General features: G+C 40.8%; 1 pseudogene; it reads right to left on the minus strand.

Annotated features, from left to right (window-relative positions):
* LOC115132308 (microphthalmia-associated transcription factor-like) overlaps positions 1-7,306 on the minus strand; it is a 34,581-nt pseudogene extending 27,275 nt beyond the window's left edge.
* Between the last annotated feature and the right edge of the window lie 894 nt (positions 7,307-8,200).

Raw genomic sequence — 8,200 nt, forward strand, 5'->3', positions numbered from 1 at the left:
ATGTGTCACTCAGACCCCATTGGATCCCCATCCTGGATCGGGAGAGGAACACCCTGGTCCCGACCTCCCTCTTTGGTATATGATATGGACTCCCAGAAACAGAACAGGACAGAGCGCTCCCTGAGACTTTGAGTGTCCCTTACAGAGGCCACATTGACACCGGCACTGGATACTGGATGCTCATGTAAAAACACATATCATAATGCAATGCAGTATGTACTTTCTGTGAATACATTTTTACCATATATCTACTTCAATGCCTAGGCCAAGATGTGGCTTGGGAAGAGCATTGAACACAATAAAGACAACCTCTGCTCTTTGATATTCTTTAACTTCTAGGTCAAATGGGGCTTGTAGGGAGTCGATAAAACCAGTTCGGGGGCATGGAGTGCATGGTCACTGGAGGACAACTGGGACATCTCATATAGCCACATACTCTACGTAGTGTTTGACTGCATGAATAGTGTATCCTTAACCGCTCAATGAGTCATCATATTACATAAACGGGAAGATCCATAGTGGAAAAAGGAACAAACATTGACTTACAGACATTTTCTTTGTTCTTTTTTTAATTTAACCTTTATTTATCTAGGAAAGTCAATTAAGAACAAATTCTTATTTACAATGACGGCCTACACCGGCCAAACTCGGACGACGCTGGGCCAATTGTGGGTCGCCCTATGGGACTCACAAACACGGCCGGTTGTGATACAGCCTGGATTCGAACCAGGGTGTCTGTAGTGACGCCTCTAGCACTGAGATGCAGCGCCAGTCGGGAGCCCATGCCACATGCTTTGACAAGGTTCATGCTACATTGACACTTTACCTCTCATTCACATCTGTGACAGATGAAAGATACAGTATGACAGGTATGTGACCATTGGGCAGTGACGTTACATCTTTTTTTAATCATAATGTCATGACATGGAATATCTCTCTAAACTGTATCTACATTTTTGCTTTTAACTATGTCATCACTATTTTAATGTAAATTTCACCATTTAGTGCTGTAGCCCTACAAATGGTGCAGCACATATTTTGACCAATCCAGACTCTGGGCCTACCAGAAGTAAAATATATGAGCTGAGACGTGAACAAATCCTGTCAAGAGACGTGCAGAATATTGACAGTCTAATTAGAATGTGAAGCTGACTCCATGGGTTACCTTGCTAAAAAATCCCAGCAACAAACAACGCCAGGCTTGCTTTGCATTGGAGGTGACATATCCATTGCTAAATTTACAGAGCTAATTTACACCGCATAGAAGACAAGTTTCACCGTCTGTCTCACGTCTATATTAAGAACACACAGCTCAGGCTCTGACTCTGCAGGGGTTCGTTCGGCTGTCTGTGCCAAAAGCTTTCTGAGACAGCCAGAAAGCGAAGTAACCTCCGTCAGTAAAAACAAGATAATTCATGATGTTATCAACATCATGATTTCAAATGAAGAAAAACTGCATTTTAGACCTATCAGGCCAGTCAATCTATGTCTTATCTTTGGCCTTGCGTTACTGTAGTAGTCCGGGTATGTAGCATTTGTTAGTTTTTTTGCATTGTTTGTAACTTGATACCTTCTCTTATGACCAAAAAGAGCTTCTGGACATCAGAACAGCAATTACTCCGCTTGAGCTGGAAGAATAATTTTTCTTTAATGAGTCGGACGAGAAGGATTTACTCCAGACACCCGAACAGGCCCTCATCCTCGTCATTCGCAGGAGAAAGAGACAGGTTTTGCGGAAGGAGATTGGGGTGCCTTGTGAGGATCCGGCGACGAGTGACTAATCTGCCTTTGCCATCGGTACTATTGGCCAACGTACAATCACTTGATAATAAAGTGGACGAACTACAAGCATGTATATCCTACCAACGGAACATTAAAAACTGTAATATCTTATGTTTTATCGAGTTATGGCTGAACAACGACATGAATAACATACAGCTGGCGGGTTATACACTGTATCGGCAGGATAGAACAGCAGCTTCTAAGACAAGGGGTGATGATCTATGTATATTTGTAGAGAACGGCTGATAAGCTGTAGACCACACTATCTACCTACAGAGTTTTCATCGATATTCTTCGTAGCTGTCTATTTACAACCACAAATCGATGCTGGCCATAAGTAAACAGGAAAATGTTTATTCAGAGGCAGCGCTCCTAGTGGCCGGGGACTTTAATGAAGGAAAACTTACATCCATTTTACCTCATTTCTACCAGCATGTTAAATGTGCAACCAGAAGGATAAAACTCTAGACCGCCTTTACTCCACACACAGAGACGCAGATGCTAAGCAGATGCTAAGCTACAGGACTGTTTTGCTAGCACAGACTGGAATATGTTCCGTGATTCTTCTGATGGCATTGAGGACTTCAGTCACTGGCTTCATCAATAAGTGCATCGATGACGTCGTCCCCACAGTGACTGTATGTACATACCCCAACCAGAAGCCATGGATTACAGGCAACATCCGCACTGAGCTAAAGGATAGAGCTGTCACTTTCAACGAGCGGGACTCTAACCCGGAAGCTTATAAGAACCATCAAACAGGCAAAGCATCAATACAGGACTAAGATCGAATCGTTCTACACCTGTTCTGACGCTCGTCTTATATGGCAGGGTTTGCAAACTATTACAGAGTACAAAGGGAAACACATCAGAGAGCTGCCCAGTGACACAAGCCCACCAGACAAGCTAAATTACTTCTATGCTCACTTCTAGGTAAGCCATCTTGAAACATGCATGGGAGCATCAGCTGTTCTGGACGACTGTGTGATCACGCTCTCCGCAGCCGATGTAAGACCTTTAAACAGGTCAACATTCACAAGGCCGCAGGGCCAGACGGATGACCAGGACTTGTACTCCGAGCATGCGCTGACCAATTAGCAAGTATCTTCACTGACATTTTCAATCTCACCCTGTCTGAGTCTGTAATACCAACATGTTTCAAGCAGACCACTATAGTCTCTGTGTCCATGAAGACTAAGGTAACCTGCCTAAATAACTACCGACCCGTAACACTCACGTCCGGAACCATGAAGTGCTTTGAAAGGCTGGTCATGGCTCACATCAACACCATTATCACAGAAACCCTAGACCCACTCAATTTGCATACCGCCCCAACAGATCCACAGATGATGCAATCTCTATTGCACACCACACTGCCCTTTCACACCTGGACAAAAGGAACACTTATGTGTGTCACGTTCTGACCTTAGTTCTTTTGTTATGTCTTTGTTTTAGTATGGTCAGGGCGTGAGTCGGGTGTGTTGTCTATGTTCGTTTTTATATGATTTGGTATTTCTGTGTTTAGCCTGGTATGGTTCTCAATCAGAGGCAGCTGTCAATCGTTGTCCCTGATTGAGAACCATACTTAGGCAGCCTGTTTTCACCCTTGAGTTGTGGATGATTATTTTCTGTTGAGTGTTTGTATTCTGCACCAGACAGAACTGTTTCGGTTTCGTTCGTTCACTTTGTTCTTTTTGCTCAGTGTTCAATTTCTTTATTAAAAATATGGACATGCCCTAAAAATTGTCAGAGACTCCAGCCACCCTAGTCATAGACTGTTCTCTCTGCTACCATACGGCAAGCGGTACCGGAGCATCAAGTCTACGTCCAAGAGGCTTCTAAACAGCTTCTACCCCAAGTCATAAGACACCTGAACATTTAATCAAATGGCTACCCAGACTATTTGTATTGACCCCCCCTCTTTTACGCTGCTGCTACTCTCTGTTATTATCTATGCATAGTCACTTTAATAACGCTACCTACATGTACATATTACCTCAATTACCTCGACTAACCGGTGCCCCCGCACATTGACTCGGTACCGGTACCCCCTGTATATAGCTTCGCTATTGTTATTTTACTGCTGCTCTTGAATTATTTGTTACTTTTATTTATTTATTTTTTTAGGTATTTTCTTAAAACTGCATTGTTGATTAAGCGCTTCTAAGTAAGCATTTCACTGTAAGGTCTACTCCACCTGTTGTATTCAGCGCATGTAAAAAATACCATTTTATTTTATTTTGATCAAACAAATGAACCACAGTGTCATAACCACAAGGGTATATAAGGATAAGCATGGTTAAAACGACTGCACTCAATGTTTGGCTTTCTGTCGTGGTTGCAAAGCCATTAGGATGCACTGCTTTTAGCGGGGCATTCTCAGGTTCAAGAGGAAAAGCAGAAAAGTGTATTAATTCATGCATGTCAGATAATTTTGGAGACACATAGAAGTCACAATAAAAAATTTAATTAAATCACAACTTCAAGCATCTGCTACAGCAAGCCCATATAGTGTTGATTTAGTATCAATGTAATGAAATGTACTAATGAAGAAAATCGTTTTAAATTATGAATTACGTTAAAGGGCTGCACAAGATGGTGATTGCTTTCTCGTTCTCTCTGACATTTCGATGAAATTTTGTGGAAAATAAAAGCAAGAAACTCCACAGCAATGTGTCATTGCAAAAAATATCAAACAAATTGCTGACAAAATCCCAAGTTCCGGAAAGGAAATACATGGCATTGGATTAATGAACCTATACACAAAATAACAATTGATGGATCCATCCGTTCTTTTCCATTTAAACTATTATATAAAATTTTCGCCACAAAAAGAATGCTCAATATATGGGACAGATCCTCTGTCCAGTGTCTGTGTTCTTTTGCCCATCTTAATCTTTTCTTTTTATTGGCCAGTCTGAAATATGGCTTTCTCTTTGCAACTCTGCCTAGAAGGCCAGCATCCCGGAGTCGCCTCTTCACTGTTGACGTTGAGCCGGGTGTTTTGTGGGTACTATTTAATAAAGTACTATTTCTATTCTGGTTAGAGCCAGTTTGCGCTGTTCTGTAAAGGGAGTAGTACACAGCGTTGTACGAGATCTTCAGTTTCCCCTTTTGACCTCCTCCTTTTCCACAGCAACCAGTGATCCGGGTCACGGCACCAATGTAACCAGTACAGCTTCCATTCCTCTCCTCGCCCCAACCTGGGCTCGAACCAGGGACCCTCTGCACACATCAACCACAGTCACCCATGAAGCATCGTTACCCATCGCGCCACAAAAGCCACAGCCCTTGTAGAGCAAGGGGAACACTATTAGCGCACCACCGCTAACTAGCTAGCCATTTCACATCGGCCACACTAACATAATTGCAAAAGGGTTTTCTAATCAATTATCCGTTTAAAATGATAAACTTGGATTAGCTAACACAACGTGCCATTGGAACACAGGTGTGATGGATGCTGATGATGGGCCTCTGTACGCCTATCTTCAGTTAACAAATCTGCCATTTCCAGCTACTATAGTCATTTACAACATTAACAATGACTACACTGTATTTCTGATCAATTTGATGTCATTTTAATGGACAAAATATGTGCTTTTCTTTAAAAAACAAGGACATTTCTAAGTGCCCCCAAACTTTTGAACGGTAGTGTATATAAAATATATATACTAAAAAAGGGGATTAGAAATGATGCAGGTAATGTTATTTGATAGACTTCAATTCTATCTGATCATTTCATAGCTGATCTAGCCCCTAAAAAAGAGAGGGAAAAAAAGATCCAGAAAGGAAAGACTGATTGGGTCCACCACAAGTATGCTATAGGAAATCTAGACACAGAAGAGCACTGTCATGTTTAGAAAGGTCACATGTCTCCACCACTAAGCACAATAATGAAGTCATACATAATTAACAGACAAAAAGAGACAATATTGCTTTGAACTACTTCCTGGCAATGGGCATGCAGCCAAGCGCACAGTATTGACAGGCATTTTAGACCATTGCTCAATGTAACGCTTGTCCCAGTCAATCAAGCTTCACAGTCGGCATCCCCATGAACTACGCAATTACACAGAAGGCAATATTATGGTATAAGGACTTAAATGTATAACAGTGGAGGCTGCTGAGGGGAGGACGGCTCATAATAATGACTGGAATGATCAATGGAATGGTATGAAACACATGGAAAGCCCATCTTTGATGTTTTTGATACCACACCATTGACTCCATTCCAGACATTATTATGAGCCATCCTCCCCTCAGCAGCCCCCACTGATGCATTAGTCTTTAGAATAGAAAAGTCCCAGTTATTTGTACATTCTAATCTTACACAGAGAGACATAACCAAAGTGACAATAATTCAGGGGAGGCCTGGACCCCAGGCGGCAGAGGGGTAAAAGGTCATGTCCAGCGAACAGACCTGACTCAGCTCCCTGCTCTTTATTCAGCGCTAGGGACAGAGGACACAATATGGATGCAAATAGCTCTCTATTAAGTCATTTGTCAACTGTTTAGGAAAATATCTATACATTTTCCTTTATGTAGTTAAATAAGCTATTTTGGAAAGTAACATGGTTCCTACAATATTTATTTACTTAATTTTAGAATGTATAACGCATTTTCTTACTAGGTCTCTATTGATATAAATAATATTAAGAATTCACTGAGCACTAGGTATATCCCTACAGCAGATGCACAAACTGATGCACCAGTGAAATGTGACACACATTTGATCACATTGAACACATACATTACAACACCATTTAACATGACATTTTTCTTGACATTGTAATGACATTTACAATGCATGAAATATATTTATTTCAAAAGAAAATGCATTTAGACTATACATGTGGAAAATAACTATGGCAACGGAATAAACTGAATGACGTTCACCATGGAGTGGAGTTTAGTTCGCTATGGTAATCACAGTGAAGAAGACATCATAGTTTACTCCCTGGTATGGCTGATCAAAATCCACAAACAAACTCTATTCTTCACAAGCTAATATTTGAGGTTGCATGTTAACAAGACAACACCCAAGTGTTGCATAACTAAATGTGCAATATAGAAGAGACATAAGGAATGGGAAGCAAACAAATCCCTCCTAGAAAGTCCTCAATAGGATAGGACATTTTGATATAGGATAACATCCCTGTGGAATCGCCTTCATTGGAAATAATATAATTATACCCACACAAAAAAAAAACATTTCCACAATAATTAAAACTTTTGCAAACATCCCTCGAATATCAAATTCCTCTTTACCGCATAAAATAGCAGTGCACAGTCAAAACACCGACCTGTTTTTTTTCAAGGGCTGACTCTTCAATTCGTAATACGTTTTTGGTTCCTCTTGAAACTCTTCTCCAACCTCGAAGTCGGGAACTATACCCGATTCCGCTTGCATACTTGCGGCTGTCAACTTCTTGGCAATTTCAAATTATAAAGAAACGAACGATGTTATGGCCACCTCTCTAAAACACTCGCTGTAACAGCCACTGAAAACGCAAACCCGTCTTGCTCCAAGACCCAGCGCGCAAACAACGCAAAAACATATGAAGTTCTGTAGAACAGGGAATGACGCTCGTAGAAATGGGAGTTTGTGGTATGGAAAACTACAAGCACCATAAGCCACACGTTTGGTGTATTGATCGGTCAATGTCAGCTTTTTCATTGGTCGCAACATCCGATGGGATTTTACCACATTTTACCTTCAAATCTGCTCAGGTAAAATACCATAGCGGGATACATTGTTTCAATGTACAAATATAAGTATTCGTTCTTAAAAAGAATAGCCTTATTATCATCTCCATCATTTTCACACATACCCTACTTTTCTTTCTATGAAAGGTAGGCTACAGTGTAACTACAACTATAAGCCTATTGTGCAACATTGTATACCTATAGTGTAATTACATTGTAACTACGATCCAACTACCATGTACAAGTCACATTGCAAACCATCAGATGAGTTGACTATTTCTAAATTTCGTAGACTACATAGCCGTGTTAATAGCATTGACCCAAATATTGATTATGTTTGAAAATATTTGAGGAAATCTCGTGTTTTATGTTTTTTTTTGATGATGGGAGAATAACATTGAGAAAATGTGATCTTAAAATGTGGGTAGGTTATGTATTATGTTTATTAATGTAGGTTATTATTATTATCGGAGCTTGTACCCTACTGCTCTCTAGCAATGGTACTGGAGTCTGAACATAAAGTTTACAACCAGTTAGGTATTGCGATAGCATAGTGTCACATTACATTACAGGCTGTACCGTGGAAAGGTTAAAAGCAAACGCCAGATCACCACAGGCGACTCTCCTGTGCCTTGCAATCTGCACTGTCCCCGTTTAAAAGTCCCTTATTCTCCACCGGGCGGCAGCGTAAAGCTAGGACAATCATCATCAC

Source organism: Oncorhynchus nerka, linkage group LG7, assembly GCF_034236695.1.
Source record: "Oncorhynchus nerka isolate Pitt River linkage group LG7, Oner_Uvic_2.0, whole genome shotgun sequence".
In the NCBI taxonomy this organism is placed as follows: domain Eukaryota; kingdom Metazoa; phylum Chordata; class Actinopteri; order Salmoniformes; family Salmonidae; genus Oncorhynchus; species Oncorhynchus nerka.